The following is a 23,885-nucleotide window of genomic DNA, read 5'->3' as shown; positions in this document are numbered from 1 at the left end:
TAAATACATATAAGAGGGAAAGCTTTTAGAAATCCTTCTTTCTATAGGATTGTTCGGAAAGTCATTTCATTTTTTTTTGTGGAAATGAAAGACAGTTTTCGTATAATAAACAAATACTTTATTAAATTATATATTGACCGTTCTGCTCCAACACCTTTTGCCATCTTTCTGGTAGTAGCATAATTCCACGCTCATAAAATTTTTGGTCTTTGCTGGCAAAAAACTGATCGAGGAGGTTTTTGACCTCCTCATTTGAGGTGAAGGTTTTACCGTCTAAAAAATTTTGGAGTGACCGGAACAAATAATAATCCGATGGTGCCAGGTCTGGAGAATATGGTGGGTGTAGCATTGTATCCCATTCAAGCTGTAAAAGCTTTTGGCGAGTGACCAAACTTGTGTGAGGTCTCGCGTTGTCTTGGTGAAACACTACACCTTTCCTGTTGATTAGTTCTGACCTTTTCTGTTGAAGTGCATCATTCAGTTTGTCCAGCTGATGACAGTAGACTTCCGAATTAATCGTTGTGTTATCCGGTAAAAGCTAAAAAAAAACGATTCCTTTAAAATCCCACCAAACAGACAGCATCACCTTTTTTTGGTGAATATCGGCTTTGGAAATGGTTTGAGCCGGTTCATCTTTTTTGCTCCATGACCTCTTGCGTTTGACGTTGTTGTATACAACCCATTTTTCGTCCCCAGTGATGATGCGCTTCAAAAACGGATCATTTTCGTGACGTTTGAGAAGCGAATCGCAGACGTCAATGCGGCGACACAGATTTCTCTCTGTGAGAACATGGGGAACCCATACATCGAGCTTCGAGGATAATCCCAGGCCTTTCAAGTGGTCATAAACTGTTGAATTTGATAAATTTAACCTCAATCCGATCTCACGTGTTGTTATTCGCCGGTTCACATCAACTAATGCCTTTATCGCGTCTTTATCAGCTTCAACCGGCCTTCCCGAACGTGGTGCATCTTCGACATCAAAATTGCCGGATCGAAATTTAGCGAACCAGTTCTGGCACTGGCGTACTGTCAACACACCTTCTCCATACACATCAGTCAATTTCTTTCTGGCTTGAACAGCATTTTTACCCTTTCTGTAGTAAAACAGTAAGATATGTCGAAAATGCTGCTTATCGCTCTCCATATTTAAAAGGGCACCAACCAAAAACTACTGCGTAGAATTAATTGGAATTTTTCACACACAAGCCTTGCTATATGAGCTCTCAAAGCATATAAAAATTATACGGCTTAAATGTGATGTTGGGTGCAAAAGAATACAATTAAATCCTCTGTCGAGAAAAAACGAAATGACTTTCCGAACAACCCGATACTTTCTGTATGAGTATTTTGAATACGATTAACTTCTATGTAGTTTTTTTAAGTCCCTGTCATAAGCAGAGTTGGATAATTAAAGTGACTAAGCTGTACAAATTATCTAGTAAGCCGGAGGATGTGGAGTTTCAGCATAAATTAGTAGTATCTATACGTACCTACTAATATATTACGTGGAATAGAGAACAAGAACAGCTTGTATCAATATTTGAGAACTAAATAGGCTTGGGGGTTGTGAATTTCAAGTGAACTAATAACGGCCGGTAAACAGGACCTATGAAAATGTCCAGTCGCAACATAAACTATCTGATATTTGATTTAAATGTAAGTACATCTATGTACAGCAAATATATTTTGTATACATCTATGCAAAATTTGGGTGTTCTTCCGCAATAACTACCTCCTGAAGGTTCGTTATTGCGCGATAAAACAAACAATCGAATTAGTTCGATCGACCCGAGTAAATAAATCGCTCGAGAGCAATTCGGTCTACTACGACTGGGGCATAAGCTGCTGTGGCTTCGTAAATTTCGTGTCGAGTTTCAATTGTTCCTGTAGAGTTTATGCCACGATTCGATTGAGGGATAAACATGGATCGACCAGGATAAATGTCTAATGGGCTCCAAGTAAGACAGATCATCAATTACATTAGTGGCGTGTCAGGGCGAAAATTTCTTACTAATTTTGTAACAAAGAAGCAATAAAGTATGTGTCTTTTCCTACAACAACAAAAAATTAGCAATAAGGAAGGTATCCAATCAAGTACATGCGTCTTTGACAGAGGACCATTTTCCGTAAGGATCTAGCAAGGTCCTTTCAAAATAGACAATGTCATGTCTTTCTATAAAATTTAAATTTTTATGAAAACGCAAAAATTTCAATTTTTGATTGTAAATGATCTAATTTGAGGTAGAAATAATAGAATTTATTAGGTAACTTCTAATAATATTCCAAACATTGTTTCTTTCTTAATTATTACAATTTAATTTGTAATATCAACTAAAATACCTAATAAATTTATTTCTGCTGGGATTTTATTTCGGGTCCAAATTATAATTTTTATTATTTTCGCTTACGAAGCAACGAGCTAGTGGGATAAATTGTAAATATCACTTCAATATTTAGGTAAATTTTCCTTTTTCATTTTTTCCGTATAGGCATATTATAGTAAAAAATAAAACACGAAAAGAGGGAGAATAATTAAAATGTTAAAAAGCTTATTTATATTATTTCAGTCAGACGTTGACAGGGGTAGAGAAGTGGTTAACTAACTTATGACGTTGGCCGACCCTTAGTTCAATTTGCGGGACCTTTACCAGTAGTGAAGGATTATGACGCAAATCTATAAAATAGGATTCTTTTCATTAATAGATAGTTGAATCAACTTCAATAAGATAGGGCCCGATAGCTATACCTATTCATATAGTATATATGTTACCGGAAATGTATGAAATCTTCCATTGCATACAATTCCTAGGAAATTTATATAATTTCTAAAATCCCCCGGAAGTGTATTACATTCAAAATGGCAATGGGTACGCAGGATTAGCGAAATAAGAGGATTAGAATTGCGTAAACACAGATAACTCTGATTTTCAGTCTACTAACACGTTTTATTCCTTTTATGCACAGAAAACATTAGTTTCATACATGTTCTAGTGCAATATCGGAACTTCATACAATTCCTAGGAAGTATATACATTTCCCAGGATGTGTGTATTAAAAAATCTTTGAAACAATATTTCATATTAATGTGAAAATTCCTTCCAATTTTCTCCCACTACAAACTACCTCAAATTAATGAGGGAAAAACTTTGTTGCTGTAGTCACAGCCTTGTCGGGAATCGAACCTGGGACCTTTGGCTTTCACAAGGGTGTGACAACAGCAACAATGTTTTTTCCTCATTAATTTGAGGTAGTTTGTAGTGGGGGAAAATTAGAATGAATTTTCACATTAATATTTGGTATTAACCCCTACTAAATGTCAAAGTGTTTCATATTTATAGTAATATTTTATAGATTTCCTAAATAGCCTTGGAATTGTATACATTTCCTAGGAATTATATACAATTTCTAGATTTGTAACCTATTCCATTTTAAACTTCGCGGTCACAACCACTGGTAGTATCGCCACTATCCGGACCACCCTTTCCGATAGCGCCACCAGCTACCCCAAACGCTACCTTTACTACCAGGTCGATGTGGCCCAGCCACCCTTTCCCTTTCTGGCACCCAGAATTAATATTTAAGGAGCCACACCACCGAGCGGCATGGCCTAGAGGTCTAGACCATTGCTTAGCATTCGGGAGGACGCCGGTTCGATTCCGGGTCAGTCTGCCTTGGTCCAAGTTATTCTGTTTCCTTGGATCACTTAGGCAAATGCTGAGGCAGTAATATTCCACAGATAATTTTTCATTCTCTTCTGTCTTCATTTCGTCCGTCTCACCCGAACCACCACCCACCCATTCCCACGATTCCTGAAAGCAGGCTGAAGAGGGCCTTCCGCCCTACCTTCCGGCGTAGTCCGGAGGGACTGCCCGCCCACCAACATTACTAGCTGATGGGAATGAAACACCCAAAAGTTTTCTTTTTCGAAGGAAAAGAGTTGGTCTTCAACTAATAGCTCCTTCCGACTGTGCATCCTCCGGGGTCTAGTCACTTTGGAACATTAGTAATACCAACAAGCCCGGCCTGCACCCTCCGGGGTCTGCCGCGATTGACGCGGTTACAGTTAGTGTACAGAATAGTGTTAAGTGTTGAACAAAATAAATAAATATTATTACGTGTTTGTTTAATTTAAAACCCCGTAATAAATTTCATTTCCAGTTACATATACAAGTGCAATAGTTAGAAATATGTAAATATGGAGTGGATAAATAAATAATGATTGTAGTAAAGTATAGAGAAAGTAGATACACAAGCGACGAAATAGCGGGACCGTTAATGCCTATGCGCGTAGAATTTGCAAGATTGTATCACGTTACGCTAGGGAGCGAGCACAGCTCTCGGACGGTAATCTTATCGAAAGATCAGGTGTTAATTGCATCTCTAAAGTACAATCTCATTAGTGCAGAAATATTGCTAACTGACGGCAACCACCGGCCACGTTGCCAGCGTCGGCGGCGCTACACCGACGCCCCGCAATTCCACCTTTTGGCGTCGGTGTATAATATGGTGCACAAATTAGACTACCAGCACCGAAACCAGCCAGTTTAAATGTATTTTAAGTGCAGATATACCTATGAATATATGTACGTACAATTATAATGCATGCAATCTGTATTTGTGAATAATATACGCTATTAACAGAACGGAAATTGGTGGGATGAAGAGAGCAATTTCCGTCGTGTTTGGTGAAGTTTCGGAACAGTTACACTGCCGAAATTATGTACGTTTAATTGAACATTTCACGTTGCGTTCCTTCCGACAAATAAGACGTAAAATATTAATGAAATTTAAGTGATTCTTATTTCTAAATGTCAGACCCTCTGAGAGAAACTGCCAGTAACATAATAAGCAATTACATCAAAAAATACAAGATTAATGAAGACATGCTGGGATCTTAGGAAAAAACGAAAACAAAAAATAATATTTAGAGGGGGTTGACGTATAATGATAACGCCTATTTTTTCGAAAATAAATTAGACATCCGTCACAACCACCTAATTCAATTAAAATGTATTATTACTAGATTCTTTGTAGTGCTATTACATTCATTATTAATTATTTAATTTGAACTTTACTTGTCTAGTAATGAGTACCTAATATTGTAACTAGCGAAAGAGATCCTCTTTTTTATTGTAAGCAGAGGTGAAAGAAACTGTTGGTTCAGGGGTTAATGTCGGTTCTCTTGGATCTACTTGTGGAAATGAATGTGCTACCTAATTGGGTGTTTGTTTATGAACATTCATTTTTGAAGTGAAACCTTTTTACGCACGGTAGGGTAAGTTCGTTTCATGCGAGTTGCTATGTAACGAAATCATGCAACGGATGTCCCCCTTCTGCTCGGCGAGTTCGTAATGGGGATCGCTTGAGCCGCGAGCGCGCTTCGATGCAACTTTCGTTACAGGCAACTCCGGCATGTATAGTGTAAAATTTAAATTCATAGTGTACAAATAATACCATTAAACCAATTCCTTAACCCCTATCCCGGTTGTTTGTGTGTTTGAAGAAGTTTCACTTCAGTAGCGTGTTGTATAATTACACGTTGTAGTTTTTTTTTAATTGTTAGTCATACAAATTACAATACAATACCCATTACACTGAAGAAATGTAAAGGAAGCAAATGCATTGTGTGTTGTACTTTCCTACAACTTATTTGAAAAGCGGTGGATGTATTTTTAAAAAGGGCTCTATGTGATTGTGAATGTAACCTTTATTCAGTTTTCTGTGATAACATTAAATATTCTTAGAAAGAATCATCCTGATTGTGACTGGTTGAAATTGAAATTTATCTAATGCTACTTCATGAATTGTAATGATTTATAGTACATATTTACTGTCCTATCTCACTATTAATATTATCATATTAAAAATTCAACAAAATAAAATGATTAATAATCAAAACTTACCCTCTGCAAGAGTGTAGAAACTGACCAGTTCATCAAAATATTTATCCAGTAATATCTGAAAATAAAAACGCGAAACGTTATTACTTGTTTATTGTCTAAACACTCTGTATATTAAAAGAATCTTTATCACCCGAAGTGTGAGCGTCAAATCTCAGTTTAGGCAAAAATTTTGGTACAAAGTCTAAAACACTGCAAGAAGTTCACAGACCTAAAATAATAATATATCTGTTATATAAGTATAGATGTACTCAATATTTTTACTACCCCATCTCGAATCTACTTTTATGCTCATTCGTCATACTTATGATAGTTAAGTTAATATAATCTTGTCGATTATAGTCTCGTGTAAATAACTGCCATGTGCTTTATTTGCTTTATTAAATTATGATACATTAACGACATCAAATCGTTGCGTTGGTAAATTAGTCCACATTGTACCTTTCTTTCCGACGAAATCTCTGTTCACTTTTCATCTTATTAATCCGTTAGAGCATTACCAACACGGACGGGAACATTAATTATATTTATGGCCGCGGGCTTATAATGCAAATGCGAATTTTCATGTATTACGGCATAATCCAGTAAATGATGTTGAAAGCCCGAAGTAATGGGCTCATGCGAACCGATTGTGAATGCGGTGAAACGGGATTCCTCAGAAAAACTTTTTTTCGCGAGAACGTTAAAAGGTTTATTCGGCGAACATTTCTCTAATTGTAGAATTTCTCACTGAGCTTTTCGTATTCTGAGTATAGGCACATGCACAATCGACAATTGAACCAAACCGTTAATTAATCGTTAAAAGTACTGCTGGCCTATTAATTGATAAAACTATAATAGATTAATAGATTAAACTTAAAATAATAAGTCCCATATATCATTCACCACTACTTTTTAATCTATATACGCGATCAACACATCATTAAAGACAGTAAAACTATAGGGATAGATATACAGGGGTAAAAGAATAATATGCTTAGATTTGCAGATGATATAACAGTATTAGCAGATAAGTCAAGACTGAAGGAGTAGTTGGGATATAAAGCAGAGGATAGCGGAGGGTCGAGTTGCCTTCAACAAAAACAAATCACTTCTATGCTCGTAAACGGTTAATTTAGAAATTCCAAAAAGATTGTTAAAGATGTATGTTTGAAGCGCGGTGCTGTACGGGTGCGAAACTTCGATGTTGAGCGTGGCGGAAAAGAAAACGTTAGGTTAGGGTAATACTGTGAATGGAGAAGGTTAGAAATAAAGAGGTAAGAGACAAAAAAGGAGAACAGAGGAATCTATGGAAGTTGTGGGAACACTCGGTATAGCAAGAAACAATTCTAATGTCTATCAATTAAGCGTCTTCATTTGTGCTGACTTAGTTAGGTCGCGACACAGTGCGACTAACTATGTCAAAGGCAGTTACATACACAAATGTAAATTGCTGAAATGTTCTTTGCCATTTTAACCAATGTAAATAGTTTTGTATAAATAGCGTGTAAATAGTAAAATAAATCAGTCTAACACCAGGCTCGCTATTATTGGATACTGCAACAGTATCAACCCCTAAATACCACAAGTGTATCAACCATCGGATGCTGTACCAGTGTTACCACTCATCATAGACAGAGCAATGTGTTCAACCTCGTTGGAAATCGGTTCTTCTCAGAACCACAACCTTTGTTAGTCACATCTCATTACTACGACAGTGGCTACAAAGTCAATAAGAAATAGGCGAGATAGATTAGTAGGACACCTTCTTAGACATGAAGGTCTAGTCAGAGAGATATTAGAGGCAGAAACGGGAGTTAGGAGGGGTAGAGATAGACGTAGATTAGATTACTGTTCGCAAATAGTTAAGGATATGGGTTGTTCTAGTTTTACGGAAATGCAAAGATTAGCTTAAGATAGGAAACAGTGGAGGTGCGTGTCCAACCAGTCTTAGGACTGACGACCTTATCATGATGATGATATCAGTTTTCTAAACCAATTTATTGCAACTTATACATATATTTCTCGCGTCATTTACTATTTCGTTTACAGCTGCAATACTTATCCTGTCTGATTCTCTCCCAGGTATTTCCTTAATTCTTATCGAAAACAATTGAAGACAAAACAGTTTAAGGTATCATTAGGTAGATTCCCTATTTCTAAGCAATTTACTTTTATGTTTATCTTAATGGCTCTTGAAAAGCTTCACAAATGACGTAACGTTGGATTGATGTTCACGTCGATCGAAGACGACGTTTGTTGAATGGCTTGTCTATTTTGGCGTAACGGGCGCGAATTTTCTACACAGTTATGAATAATGCGAGCGGAAAATGGGGTGCACATTTACTGGTGTATCCTGTAACATTTGCGACGGTGCGGCATCGCTATTTCGGTTTCATTATTTAAAAGTATTGTTTCACGGAGCCATCTATCTCTATGTGCACATACTCGCTTTTATTGCCGCCCCATAAATCGCGAGTCAGCTCGAGCAGTTTACGTCGTGACGGGAACGGCGGGCGGCGGTGGCAGCGACCGCTGACGGCGGATGCGGCGAACAACCCCATGGACATACCTTCAACCCTCGGATCGACCTTTTCACTTCCAAAAGTACGTAAAGTACAGTGTTGCATTCGTAAGGGCGGCACTCGTAAAAGTTGCCAGAACTTGGGTCGTTTGCTCTTTCAGCCAACTGGAACGCTGATTGTCAGTTGTCTGTGCTGTAGTAAACTGACTGGATCCATTTACTTAATTTATACATGTATATGCAATCGGAAGGACCCTGTAGAAATAGCCGTTTATCCGTATTTGGCTCCCAGCACAGTCCTTCCATTAAGTCAAAAAATTTAACTGCGGCTAACTGCACGGCGAAGGGACAATTTTCTGTGCATCCGAGTACTATCACCCAAATACGACTCAATTAAAGTAAATGGTAGACAGTACATCGCTATCTAATGGGTTATTATTTTTTATAACTAATATTTTACACGGTAAGGATGCGAAGAAATCCTGATTGTAGAGTGGGCCTGAATTTACATACGCCACTGCATATTATTCAAATGTGTAAACTTGTCTAATTCTAATTGTAATTGTCTCATTAGAGAAGTTGCTGAAGACCTAAACATATCGATTGGCTTCTGCCATTCGATTTTTACCAATGATTTGGGCATGACATGGGTCGCCGCGAAATTCGTATCAAAATTACTCAATTTCGATCAAAAACATTATCGCATTAACATTGCTAAGGAGTTGTTGGACTCAGTCCGCGACGACCCAAATTTGTTCCAGAGGGTTATACCTGGTGACGAATCATGGGTTTATGGTTATGACGTGGAAACCAAAGCCCAATCATTTCAATGGAAGTTGCCACACGAGCCAAGATCGAAAAAAGTGCGCCAAGTTAGGTCGAATGTGAAGATTTTCTTTACAGTTTTCTTCAATTGCAGGAACGTGGTGCATCATGACTTCTTGCCACAGGGTATAACGGTCAATAAGGGATATTACCTGTAAGTTATAAGCAATTTGTGTGAAGTAATCCGCCAGAAACGCCTGGATTTGTGGAAGAATAAAAATTGGCTTTTGCACCATGATAACGCCCCTCCTCATACATTGTTGTTTGTCCGCGAATATTTGGCCAAAAACAAACCACTTATAATACCGCAGTCACCGTATTCCCCAGATCTGACCCCCTGTGACTTTTTTTGTTCCCGAAACTGAGGAGGTCCATGAAAGAACGACGCTACGCTATGATTAAGGAGATACGGCGGGTCGAAGGACGAGTTAAACAAGATCACAAAAAATGATTTTTTGAAGTACTTGGAAAAAACGTTGGCACAAGTTTATAATATCTGGACAGGATTACTTTAATTGGACAAAATAGATACTCATGAATAAATTAATAATTTTTGAAAAAACACAAAATTCGCAATACTTTTTGAACAGACCTCTTATATAAAAAAACAAGCTCTAGGGCGGGGTTGACTCTTGGTGTTGCATTACTTGATACCTTTTTGCTGTTAACACACAATTTAAGACAATGAGGCTAAGATTACCTACATAATTATACCTAATTTGTATGGGTACATTTGAATTTTCACTGTGATAATATATGTACTTATGCATATGATGACAAGTATAAGAAAATTAACGAAAAACCAATAAGCTTAATATTCTTTTTTGATTTACATTTACGTTTCGCGTACTAGTACAAGGATTCGTAAGGGAAAATGGTTAGTTAACAAGAAAAAGATATTTCTGTTTATGCAAGTATTAATTTTCTTTTAAGTCTTCAACCAAAGAAAGATGTCTATCGGGGAATCTTGTTTACTCTTCTACATAAAAGTCTAACTAGAACGCCTACAATAAAATGATAAATAATTTACACTGATTAAAAAAGTTCGTGTTTGGAGATCTCTTCGCTTTTTTGCCTGTCTCGTATATCAAAAGAAGGTCTTATTACGTATTAATAACACCAGAAAAATTATTAATGAATCGACAGAAATAAATTGTCGGAACGTCCGGCATAAATGCAAGACAATACAGAAGAAGAGCTTTAAAAAACAGTCAAATGAAATGAATAAGACGGTTGCGAGGAATTAAATTTAATTTCAAGTGTCAACCGTTTGGAAATTATCGTTTATGTAGAAATAAAGAAAAGGGCAAACGGAGCTAGAATTATTCCGAAGAATTAACGATAGCACATTGCAAACTACATAAACTCAAAAAAGATTTGAACAGCAATAAAATGATTTTTAAACTTTAAAAGTACTGTTTTACAACTACAAATAGTATTGAAATTTACGAGAAATACCAATATTTCAATAACCACGAAAAGTAGAGTATTGAGTCTTGATGTGTGTTAAGGAGTTAGTGTGGCCGTGGTTAATTCGAAGTTGTTGGTCCATCCCTGTTTACGTCCTACATAATCGAAAATATTGCTAAAATTGTAAGAAGTAAAGGTAAGGTAAAGATTTTTTGGAAACGTTGTTGACATATCCCATCACATCCAAATATAGAGTAAATATTTAGGTATGGTTTGTTTTTCAACTACAGACGAGCGTGTGAGAAGATGGCACTTAAATATTGTAACCTAGAGAGAAGAGCCCGGATATAGCATTAGAAGATGGATACATCAGAAGGGAGTAAATTAAGACACACACAGGAAGGGTGTAAATTAATAAAGAAATCGCTAAACTAACAGGAGGGTTAAGTCTCTAAGGTCTCTTTGAGAAAGCGGTGGGTAAAAAGCAGAGCAGGAACTACGTTTCCAAGAATTACTTTAAGAGGATATCCTTAGCACGAACGGAAGTAATTGCCAAGTTTCCCTGGAAAATTACTTCTGATTTCCATTAGGCGGATATAAAATTATCAGTATCTAATTTAAAGATAGATAAGCAACGAACATGTTTAAAAAAAACTTCAAACATTTTAATTAAATACTTCGAAGTGATCTGTATTCTGTCGAAACTGCTAGACGCGGATCGCGATTTCGATCTTTTTGGATCTCATCAGCGCGTCGCAGGCAGTTCCGACAGACACAGACCAACTTTTACCTGCTGTCTTAACAGCGCGTTTTAGAAAATACCACAAATGGCGCGGTAAACGCCATCTGTAGTACGATGCTACATTTTAGGATTACGTATGCTCCAACAAGGTCCATTTAAATATATGGATATCTACTTGCTGAAACGAATCCCGGCGTAGCTAACCTCAACGTGATAGGCACGTTATCATAATCGAATAAAATAATTCGACGTGGTATATATTCTGTCGAAACTGCCAGACGCGGATCGCGATTTCGATGTTTTTGGATCTCATCAACGCATCGCAGACAGCTCCGACAGACACAAACCTACTTTTACCTGGTGTCTTAACAGCGCCTTTTAGACAATACCACAAATGGCGCGATAAACGCCATCTGTAGTACGATGCTACATTTTAGGATTACGTATGCTCCAACAAGGTCCATTTAAATATATGGATATCTATTTGCTGAAACGAATCCCAGCGTAGCTAACCTCAACGTGATAGGCACGTTACTATAATCGAATAAAATAATTCGAAGTGGTCTATATTGAATACAGACCTCGTCGAATTATTTTACAACGTCTAATTATACAACACGCTACTGAAGAACTTCTTCAAATACACAAACATACCGGGATAGGGGTTAATGAATTGGTTTAATGGTATTATTTGTACACTATGAATTTAAATTTTACCTTATACATGCCGGAGTTGCCTGTAACGAACGTTGCATTGAAGAGGGCTCACGGCTCAAGCGATCCCCACTACGAACTCGACTACGTGGCAGATTAGAGGAGGGACATCCGTTGCATGATTTCGTTACATAGCAACTCGCATGAAACGAACTTACCCTACCGTGTGTAAAGAAGTTTCACTTCAATAAATTTCAATGTAGCACAGTAGTTTGAGGAAAAAAATAACCACAACGTTGAAGAAATTACCTACTAAAAGCCATTTGGTAATGATAAAGCGTCAAAGCTGTATGTACAATATACAGTATATGTAAACATGACGCTACTCTCAGAAAATGTTTAACTGGGTTAAATTAATGAACTCATGTTTCAACTCCAGTAGATAATAGTGCGCTTCAAATAGACGACATGCCTTTGAAAATTAATCAATAGTTAGCAATTCTGCTGTAGTCGATTCAGAAATAAAGATAAAATATGTTTTAGTCTTAAAGGAGAACATTATCAAAAGGAGTACGTTAATCGGCACAATGAACGGTTGGCTGTATTATACTGAAAGAAAATAGCAACATGTTACATTAACTGGCTGAATTAAACGGCGCTCAGGCGCGAGTTGGATAATTAAAAAGTCCGTTTTCTAGCGCAACTGGAACAGTGCACACGTACGGGCAACGAAGCGTATCAAATCTCCCGAAATGCAGCAATTGACAGTTGACTCACGCGCCACGATCCTTCGAATTGGCAGGTTTTTCAACGGTCTCTCGCCCGCCTGTCGCACTCACAGCTCCGTCACGTCACAGCCACCCTCGTCTAGCCCGCTCGTTCCATTAAAGTTCATTTATTTTAGAGTTTTATCAGCACTCCGGCGTCTTACGTTCCGGGACTGGTTTCCTTTTGCGCAACTTAACAACTTTGCTTTCCGGATACCTGATAAGAGAAGACGTCATCATTGCGGAAAGCGCCTTTTTTATGGGGTTTCGGTGTAAATTTTCCGAACGATTTACACTCCTTCGATAAACCAAAACACATTCTTTAGTAGGTGGCGAAACCGAGAATATTTTATTCAAAAATATACGACAATTTATTTGCTCTAAGAATAGATGTGCCAAACCAGGTTGATGTATTCATCATTGAAAAACCTATGTGTATGTTTTTATTTTAGTGTATAAGATTGAAGAAACTATAATACAAATTTTATAATTCTATTAAAACTCATATCCATTATGCATGAAATGAAAATTAAATATTGATGCCTTATGCTTTACACAATGAAAATGTCTGATAACAAGATTGATTGTAGGCCTCCACGTGTATTAACAATTTAATTACTTTATAAAAGTCTTAAACCAAAGGTCGAAACGTTAGTTGATAGAAAATAAACACTAAAAAAATTATTATTTTCAATAACCCGCAGGTACTTTAGACTCGAAAATAATTTTTTTCCATTCCATTGTGAATATCAATCCACTGATTGTGCTGTTCTCAATTTATCCTCACTGGGCACAGTATAATTTTGGTTGTATGCGTCAATCAAATTACTCCAAAGCTATTTTATATTTCCTATTCCCGAATAATTCCAGTATTTTATACACAGTATCTGACAAAACATGACCGGGTCGTTTTCTGTTGGAATTAATTTATTGAAAATATGCAGTAGTGTTTGTGCACTTTTTGTTATTCGTTGCAGAGAAATTTTTTCCTAAATAAAAACCAATACAATCCATGGTAACGTGTTTGTACCAAAATCTGGTACATCAATACATATCTATATATATATATATATATCATACATATTCATTGTGCTTCAGGCATTCACATTCTATAATTGCTGCAATTGTGGCACTCCAATTTGTACTGTGAGACACATCCTAACTAATATTATAAAATGCGAAAGTGAGTGTTTTTGTTTGCTGCCATGTCACAGCTTAACTACTCAACGGATAATCATGAAATTTTGTATATATATTGTCAGGAGTACAGAAAAGGACATTAGGAAAAGGACAAAAAACCTACCTATTTCTACACTTGTGGTTTTGTGTTGCATTTCCCTCTGTTTAATATTGTAGATAAAAGCGAAAAGTAATGAATTCTTAACGTATTTTACAGTCACTTTGAAATAGACTGTGCGAGTTGCTCCTGTATTTAACTAGTATGTCCGGCTTGCACCCCAGGGAAATTACCACATTCTCTGGCAGCGTTTGCATCATTTCGTGTCTTCTAGTACCGGTTTGGCATCCATAACAGGCTGTTGTCCGACGTTTAATAATCATTTTCCACGGAGATTTTACAACCCCAACTTGATTAGTTCAACAATATAAAATTACACCATCTCTATATTACTAAAACTACTCCATAATTAAAAGTTTGGTAGTACTTTTCTTTTGGCATATACAGGTAAGGCAAAATGTTCACCAAAAGTCCGTGTTCAATGAGTCTTCGGTTTTAGTTAGGTATACCTTAATTATTATAATTAATTCGGCATCCCTGTCTTAGAAAATCTTTAATTTATAGTATATAGGCTCCATCCCATTATTAGGAATGCAATATATATCTACTTTATGCATTATAAATCCTTTTTTTATAACATATTTGTTTTGTATTCTAAACTGCTATGTTTAAAACTTGCGTTAAAATAAAATGCGATGATCCCTTGTCCTAAAAAGTTGTTCACTAGGTTTTCAGGATAAATTAGTATCAAAACGCCGACAACGATTATTGATTAATGATTCGCACAAAATCCCCTCGACCATTTATAACGGTGATAATTACCGAATGTGCATCTCGACAACAGCGTCAGTATAAAAGAATACATATTTTTAATGGGGATAATCTGTCAAATTGCATGGGGATAATCTTTTATAAAAAGGTGATTTAAAATCCAGTTATTGTTCTATCGATTAACCAGTTGTACGAATTATCTGACATTTAATTTAGAAGCTAATTGCGCGTTATACTAATTTTGTAGACTATAGCTTTACCAGAATTTTTACTGAACATACTTTAATAAACATCATGGAATAAGTGTTCTAAATTAATATTGAAGTGAAACGATGTAAATACCCCATTTATCTTTTATAATAAATGTTGGTGGAACAAGAAAAAACAACAAATTAAACATACATACTAATATGAGGGAATGCCGTAAGCGATCGATACAGGCGCTGCTTTTGATGTATCCGAAAATCGGCAATTGCGAGCCATAAACGGGAATATTCCTTGACCATAGAAGAATGGGTGCGCGAAAGAGCAAAATAAACAATGTTATTTTACAATGATATAAATAACCGATTGTTAGAAAATTAACTATGGATTTGTTTAAACAAACAAATATACTACAAAATTCGTTACATTCGTTACAATTCTCTTAAAGTCTTTGCTTTTTAGTGCATTTAAGATATGCTTGATAAATCCTTTATAGATATTATTAATTTTGTAACCTTTAAATAAACTTATTTATATTATCAGTAGTTTTTTCTTTTGAATTGGATTTGACTGCAACTAACGTCAAATAAACTGGTTAAACGTGAAAGTTAATTTAAATTTTAAAAAGCTCATCAAAAATGTATAAGTCGCTTTCGACCACGTCGGTAAAATTGTAAGGTGTCGACAGTTCTGTCTGCGCTACGTCGGGCAACGCTTCGAGCACTCTTGCATATTTCCAATATTTTAACATATTTGAATATTGGAAAAACACGAACGGAAGTTTTTCAACGCAAGCATACATTTAAAAGTCTAATATCTCAGTGCGGTGAACCCCCAAAAAGGAAAAATCGTCTCCGATATTCAAAAAAAATATTACAATAATGGACTGCATCTTATTCATACAAAAGAGAAATTGTATGTTATATAATTGGAAAACAAACAAAAAAATGTGATCCTGACCACCGGGAAGCTTAAACTACAAAATCCACTTGGATATACAAAGCGTCCAAAAATAATTCCATAAGAGATAAAATCCCAAGTCAGAATGCCTTTTATTATAATTATGTAAAAAATCTGGAACAATTTGTTCGTTTTCTGTCTATGAACTCATTTACTGATCATTGAAACATATTTATGTACAGAGTACTTTCCATTGCCTGAGAATCTTAAAATTTGGCATGAAGAAAAGTCAGATCGGCAATCTAGGAAGAAACTCGAAAATCATTTATTTCTAATTCCGTTTGTGGAACTATTTCGTAAAAATAGCTTTAATTTCTTAGAGTATGATACACGATGTGACATTATCCACTCTTTGTTTGTTTACTAATCACAAGAAGCAAGGCTTCAAATTTAATAAATTGGACTACTTATCGATAGTATTATTATAAACGTATGCCAGAGGCTGCAATCGATACGCCGCGGCATGTTTGCACCTTTATTAACCGCGCGGGAGCAATCGTATATACTACAAGATAAGAGGAATTGATGAGAAGTTTTCCAGAACTAATCAAGTTTTTTTGATGACACTATAAATATGTGACATGTATCGAATGAAAGAGTCGATTACGGATTGATGATACAAATATGATATAAATATTGGTAAAACGGGAAGGCCTAAGTGACATAAATACACAATGAAATAAATAAGCAATTTTTAAAATAAGTCTATAAACTGCTTATGTATAGGTATAAGTAGAGTTATACTACAAACTGTTTGTAGTAGCTTAACAACAGTACGCAATAAGTTCTTCAATTTCAATCGGATAAAATGGTAAAATGGACATTAATAGAAAGTGTTAGAAAAGGTTTTTTTTTTCGTTTATGAGCAATAGAATTATAATGGTAATTTTGTTCGATTTTGTGGTTCGGTGCCTTCCGCACCAATATATCGTAGAGGTAGGAAATTGAAAAATGTAAGAGAATTTTTGGAAAAAGGGTCGTATTTTAGCTTCCGATCGAATTGAACGTAAAATGCACTCCATCATGATTTAGTACTGACGCATTACGACAAAGCCACATACAGGAAATAGCGTCAGGTAGCTCGGTCACGGATATTACAGAGTTTAACTTATTTAAGCGATCCATCTAATCAAGCACATAATATATACCAACCATTAGTTCCATTACCAACCCTTTTTGTGCTACAGGTCCTACATATAAATCAAGTTTTTATTTAATTCGTAAAATTTACCAAATATTCATATTTTTTTAAATCCATCCTGTTTAACGTAACTGATGTGAAATAATTAAACATGGTTTGTACTAAATATCTCCAGATGGCGTGCTGACGGCTATCTGCAGGAATTTGCCAGCAATTGCGAGTTAAAGACTTTCCGATTTAAGGATATTGACTTGTCAATCTTACAGGTATAAGTACATACTATATCTATCAGATCATTAAGCCATTGACCACGACCTACCGATATACTTACTTTGTGATCATTAATTTTTAAATAAGTAATTAGTGTTACTTGCTGTAGTATTATGCTTCGAATCGTAATCATTTATTCCTCTAAAAAAACGTACAACTGCAATGCCTGCTAACCCCGAGGGGTCAACATCATGGGGTTGTTCCTCAAAAGTTTGGTCGGACAAGCAGCTTCACATATTCCGAAAACTACAAAATCCCACTTGCGCTCTCTAATCCAACTGTCTAGTTGCGCTTTATTCCAATTTATAAATCTAGAATGTCTCTAACCAACCCTTCGTGACTTACAAGTTGTCCTACTATCCTATCTTTCCTTTTCTTTATTGGCTAACCTAACCTAACCTAACCTAACCTTCTATAAACACTGTAGTTTGCTCGTCGTCATCCTAAAACACCAAATCTCAAACGCGTAATGTACCATAAAATTGAATGAATTCCTGTTTAAACAGATAATGCTATCTTCATTTGAATTTTTCCAGTACTCACATAAACTTTTTCGAACGCAATACCTACCGTACTTGCTATATTCCTGATATGGCACTTAACTACACGTGTTTTGTTCCTCAGTCTCTACTTTAACATTTCATAAATGCTAAAACGAAAAATTGGACCAGTTCCAAGCTACTCCTTGATTAAGTGTGATCTGAAATTCACAAAAACGCGAAAGACTTCTGACCCAGTTCCTTCTGTTGCACTATATAACGAGGTTACCACAAAAGAAGTCTGAGAGGCAAAAAGAACTAGAATCGCTTTAAATAGAAAGACAAGGGCACGAGAGCAGCCCTACGATGATGAAAACTTTAGATCAGAGCGCGCGCTGTAACATAGAATGCTTTATATTACGGCCGATTATGCTTCCGTTTACCGGTTGCAATGAATCTCCGCAGAAGAATTCAGACTGAACTATGCATCCTCATTCATCAGAGCCTTTGTATTATGCACATCTCATCTACCGTTTTGCCGCTGCACTCGGCTCTCTGTTGCCATGTCTTGTCGTACCGGAGAGAACCGTAAATCTTGGTCCATTGTTTCCCGGCAGAGCACCTCGCGCCATCTCACGGGGGGTAAATGCATCTCGCAAACAAGTCCCTTCGACGAGGCTCACAATATCATCTTAAACAGTGTGTCTATATACATTGAATGAGACGAAATCTGGCACAACTGTTTGCTCACCTACCATTACGCGCGATGTACCTGTACGTACGTATGCACCAGGTTCTACAATGCGACAAGTTAAATTAAACTGCTGTCGGCTTTGAATGCGCAATCCGATGTCTTTTGTTAGGTAAAGTTTATTGTTTTAGTTAGAGCAAGGTACTATTTAAATGTGGCAGAATATATTTACAAAAACTAAAGAATGAAGGCATTACCTACGTATAAATTAGTAGAAAATATAGAGAAAGATGTTTAATTTACTAACGACGACTATTTGCGAACAATAATCTAATCTAGGTCTACCTCTACCCCTCCTAACTTCCGTTTCTGCCTCTAATATGTCTCTGACTAGACCTTCATGCCTGAGAAGGTGTCCTACCAACCTATCTCGCCTATTTCTTATTGTATCCCATAGAGTCCTCTGTTCTCCTATTCTTTCTAATACCTCTTCATTTCTAGCCTTCTCCATCGACGGTATCCTCATTATTCGCCTGTAACATGACATTTTGAACGCTTCTAACCTTTTCTTTTCCGCCGCGCCCACTGTCCATGTTTCGCATCCGTACAACGCCGCGCTCCAAAAATACACCGCTAATATAACAACCTTTTTCGAATTACCGAATTAACCGTTTGCGAGCAGAAGTGACTTCTTTTTATTGAAGGCGACTCTATCCTGCGCTACTCTGCTTTCACCTAAATCTTTTCTTTTTTACTTTCTTTTTATATGTACCTAATTCTAAACTAAACTATAAACCAAAGGTTAATAAAATTCGTAACCAAAGCATTGCAATACCGTAAATTATAACGTGAAATATTTTAGTTATGCATGGTTTCTTCCTTTTTTTTTAAACGATTATGTTGTCATAATAATTACATAAAAAAGATGTAACATTAGCCCGTAAATTACGTAAATGTACGTATGTACAAACACAGGGATATGTATACCACAATTCACCACCGGAGCGCACCTGTCCCTAATGAAAATGGTTGGACTGTTGCCAGATAAGGCGATCTGAGGATTACGTGGTACAAGACTTCCGTACAATTTATTCACGCCCGTACACGTGGACTCGTACTGAAACTAAAATATTGCCATCGACAATTTCATGTAGGTACAGTAGGTACGCAATTACCACGTAAGTGGGTATATAATTAAAAGAAATTAGCTAAATGTGATTAAATTACACGAGCAGTTTATTTTTATTAATGTTGGAACTCTTACTTTTCGGTTAAGTACCACGGCCCCTTTCATTGAGAGACTGAGATACTCTTAATAAGGTAGAAGCGAACGCTACCGGTTTAATTTAAGAAATAAGTAAACATCTAGAACTCTCTAATGCTTGCGGGATTTATCCACCCCCTACCAGGCCTAGAAGGTTTAGTACCCGAGCAGATATGCCGCTCATATGTAGAATCGAATACCTCTACCCCAGCTGCGCGGTTCACAAGTCCTACCTCAGATCTGCTGAGACGACAGAAAAGATTTTCACCTGGGGCTCCCAGACTCTCCCAGTCGAATTACTTGCACTCCAACACCGGTAAATTGATGAAATTGCCACCTTTCGGTGATTCTTGACACCGTTGGACGAGTGTAAGGTGTGACTATACTTTAGGAGCTAGAGTAGGTTACTCAATTTATTTCAGCCTTTGAAAATAATGATTTTCTTCAGGTTTTTTGCAAACTGTCGCTAAGACGTCTACTCCCAATGTCGACGATAATTACAACCCATTTGTTTGCAGATCAGTAAGTTCATGTAACATAGTATGTTTTCGGTTTTGCTTGTTTTCGACTTGCGGAAACCACTTACGAAACAATATCCGCATGCTCTAAAACGATACGATACAAGGAAGTTTAGAACATTATCTGATTGCGAGATGGTGGCTGAGAGCTTTCAGAAATTCTTATACACCGACAGAAAAACTCCCCTCGCTCTCTTAAAAGCTCTGGCGACTTTTCCAACTCTGGCATTTTTAATAAATTCCAACTTTTCCATAATCCGCTTCTTCACATCCCGGTTGGCCACTTTTATTACTACAAATTTACGGCGCTCGGATGTTGCCAACGCGTAAAATCCCACAGCCAAAGCCGACAGTTACAATTTTAATTAATTAACTTCCTCCGCACGTTCGTGTTTTCTTTTGAAAAGAACCATTACGGCAAGAGAGTAGGTTCGCCAAACTTCTATTGCAGATCGAGAATTAGTAAAAGTTTAAAAAAATCGTTGCTAATGTGAAACGTATCTAAAATACGCTCGGAAATGTAATCAGCAAATTTTTTCAGTTCTCAATAAATTAGTAACCAATTTGAAAAGAAACGAACATTTAGATATTTCTAAATATTAATGTGAAAATTAATTTTCAATTTTCCATCTACTGCAAACTACCTCAGGTTAATGAGGGAAAATTTTTATTGCTGTGGTCACGCCCCGCCGGGAATCGAGCCCGGGACCTTCGGCTTTACGTTCTGACCACAGATCCGCCGATTTTTTACTAACGTAATTATATATACTAAATATATGAAACACTATAACATTTTTAATTACTAATAGTGGTTAATATGAAAGAACGTTGCATTGAAGAGGGCTCACGGCTCAAGCGATCCCCACTACGAACTCGACTACGTGGCAGATTAGAGGAGGGACATCCGTTGCATGATTTCGTTACATAGCAACTCGCATGAAACGAACTTACCCTACCGTGTGTAAAGAAGTTTCACTTCAATAAATTTCAATGTAGCACAGTAGTTTGAGGAAAAAAATAACCACAACGTTGAAGAAATTACCTACTAAAAGCCATTTGGTAATGATAAAGCGTCAAAGCTGTATGTACAATATACAGTATATGTAAACATGACGCTACTCTCAGAAAATGTTTAACTGGGTTAAATTAATGAACTCATGTTTCAACTCCAGTAGATAATAGTGCGCTTCAAATAGACGACATGCCTTTGAAAATTAATCAATAGTTAGCAATTCTGCTGTAGTCGATTCAGAAATAAAGATAAAATATGTTTTAGTCTTAAAGGAGAACATTATCAAAAGGAGTACGTTAATCGGCACAATGAACGGTTGGCTGTATTATACTGAAAGAAAATAGCAACATGTTACATTAACTGGCTGAATTAAACGGCGCTCAGGCGCGAGTTGGATAATTAAAAAGTCCGTTTTCTAGCGCAACTGGAACAGTGCACACGTACGGGCAACGAAGCGTATCAAATCTCCCGAAATGCAGCAATTGACAGTTGACTCACGCGCCACGATCCTTCGAATTGGCAGGTTTTTCAACGGTCTCTCGCCCGCCTGTCGCACTCACAGCTCCGTCACGTCACAGCCACCCTCGTCTAGCCCGCTCGTTCCATTAAAGTTCATTTATTTTAGAGTTTTATCAGCACTCCGGCGTCTTACGTTCCGGGACTGGTTTCCTTTTGCGCAACTTAACAACTTTGCTTTCCGGATACCTGATAAGAGAAGACGTCATCATTGCGGAAAGCGCCTTTTTTATGGGGTTTCGGTGTAAATTTTCCGAACGATTTACACTCCTTCGATAAACCAAAACACATTCTTTAGTAGGTGGCGAAACCGAGAATATTTTATTCAAAAATATACGACAATTTATTTGCTCTAAGAATAGATGTGCCAAACCAGGTTGATGTATTCATCATTGAAAAACCTATGTGTATGTTTTTATTTTAGTGTATAAGATTGAAGAAACTATAATACAAATTTTATAATTCTATTAAAACTCATATCCATTATGCATGAAATGAAAATTAAATATTGATGCCTTATGCTTTACACAATGAAAATGTCTGATAACAAGATTGATTGTAGGCCTCCACGTGTATTAACAATTTAATTACTTTATAAAAGTCTTAAACCAAAGGTCGAAACGTTAGTTGATAGAAAATAAACACTAAAAAAATTATTATTTTCAATAACCCGCAGGTACTTTAGACTCGAAAATAATTTTTTTCCATTCCATTGTGAATATCAATCCACTGATTGTGCTGTTCTCAATTTATCCTCACTGGGCACAGTATAATTTTGGTTGTATGCGTCAATCAAATTACTCCAAAGCTATTTTATATTTCCTATTCCCGAATAATTCCAGTATTTTATACACAGTATCTGACAAAACATGACCGGGTCGTTTTCTGTTGGAATTAATTTATTGAAAATATGCAGTAGTGTTTGTGCACTTTTTGTTATTCGTTGCAGAGAAATTTTTTCCTAAATAAAAACCAATACAATCCATGGTAACGTGTTTGTACCAAAATCTGGTACATCAATACATATCTATATATATATATATATATCATACATATTCATTGTGCTTCAGGCATTCACATTCTATAATTGCTGCAATTGTGGCACTCCAATTTGTACTGTGAGACACATCCTAACTAATATTATAAAATGCGAAAGTGAGTGTTTTTGTTTGCTGCCATGTCACAGCTTAACTACTCAACGGATAATCATGAAATTTTGTATATATATTGTCAGGAGTACAGAAAAGGACATTAGGAAAAGGACAAAAAACCTACCTATTTCTACACTTGTGGTTTTGTGTTGCATTTCCCTCTGTTTAATATTGTAGATAAAAGCGAAAAGTAATGAATTCTTAACGTATTTTACAGTCACTTTGAAATAGACTGTGCGAGTTGCTCCTGTATTTAACTAGTATGTCCGGCTTGCACCCCAGGGAAATTACCACATTCTCTGGCAGCGTTTGCATCATTTCGTGTCTTCTAGTACCGGTTTGGCATCCATAACAGGCTGTTGTCCGACGTTTAATAATCATTTTCCACGGAGATTTTACAACCCCAACTTGATTAGTTCAACAATATAAAATTACACCATCTCTATATTACTAAAACTACTCCATAATTAAAAGTTTGGTAGTACTTTTCTTTTGGCATATACAGGTAAGGCAAAATGTTCACCAAAAGTCCGTGTTCAATGAGTCTTCGGTTTTAGTTAGGTATACCTTAATTATTATAATTAATTCGGCATCCCTGTCTTAGAAAATCTTTAATTTATAGTATATAGGCTCCATCCCATTATTAGGAATGCAATATATATCTACTTTATGCATTATAAATCCTTTTTTTATAACATATTTGTTTTGTATTCTAAACTGCTATGTTTAAAACTTGCGTTAAAATAAAATGCGATGATCCCTTGTCCTAAAAAGTTGTTCACTAGGTTTTCAGGATAAATTAGTATCAAAACGCCGACAACGATTATTGATTAATGATTCGCACAAAATCCCCTCGACCATTTATAA

General features: G+C 36.4%; 1 protein-coding gene and 1 long non-coding RNA gene across 2 annotated transcripts in view; one reads left to right on the top strand and one right to left on the bottom strand.

Annotated features, from left to right (window-relative positions):
• Nucleotides 1–5,962, bottom strand: part of LOC112904151 — a 129,333-nt gene extending 123,371 nt beyond the window's left edge. The window contains exon 1 of the long non-coding RNA XR_003230920.1: nucleotides 5,907–5,962. This is a non-coding gene — a long non-coding RNA (uncharacterized LOC112904151). The remainder of the gene's footprint in view (nucleotides 1–5,906) is intronic.
• LOC108737493 (neuroligin-1-like) overlaps nucleotides 1–23,885 on the top strand; it is a 279,274-nt gene that overhangs the window by 61,520 nt on the left and 193,869 nt on the right. The window lies entirely within an intron of this gene.

This window comes from Agrilus planipennis, unplaced genomic scaffold (assembly GCF_000699045.2).
Source record: "Agrilus planipennis isolate EAB-ADULT unplaced genomic scaffold, Apla_2.0 scaffold117, whole genome shotgun sequence".
Lineage (NCBI taxonomy): Eukaryota > Metazoa > Arthropoda > Insecta > Coleoptera > Buprestidae > Agrilus > Agrilus planipennis.
Note: the sequence above shows the minus strand (reverse complement) of the source record. Positions and strands in the feature narration are given on the sequence as shown.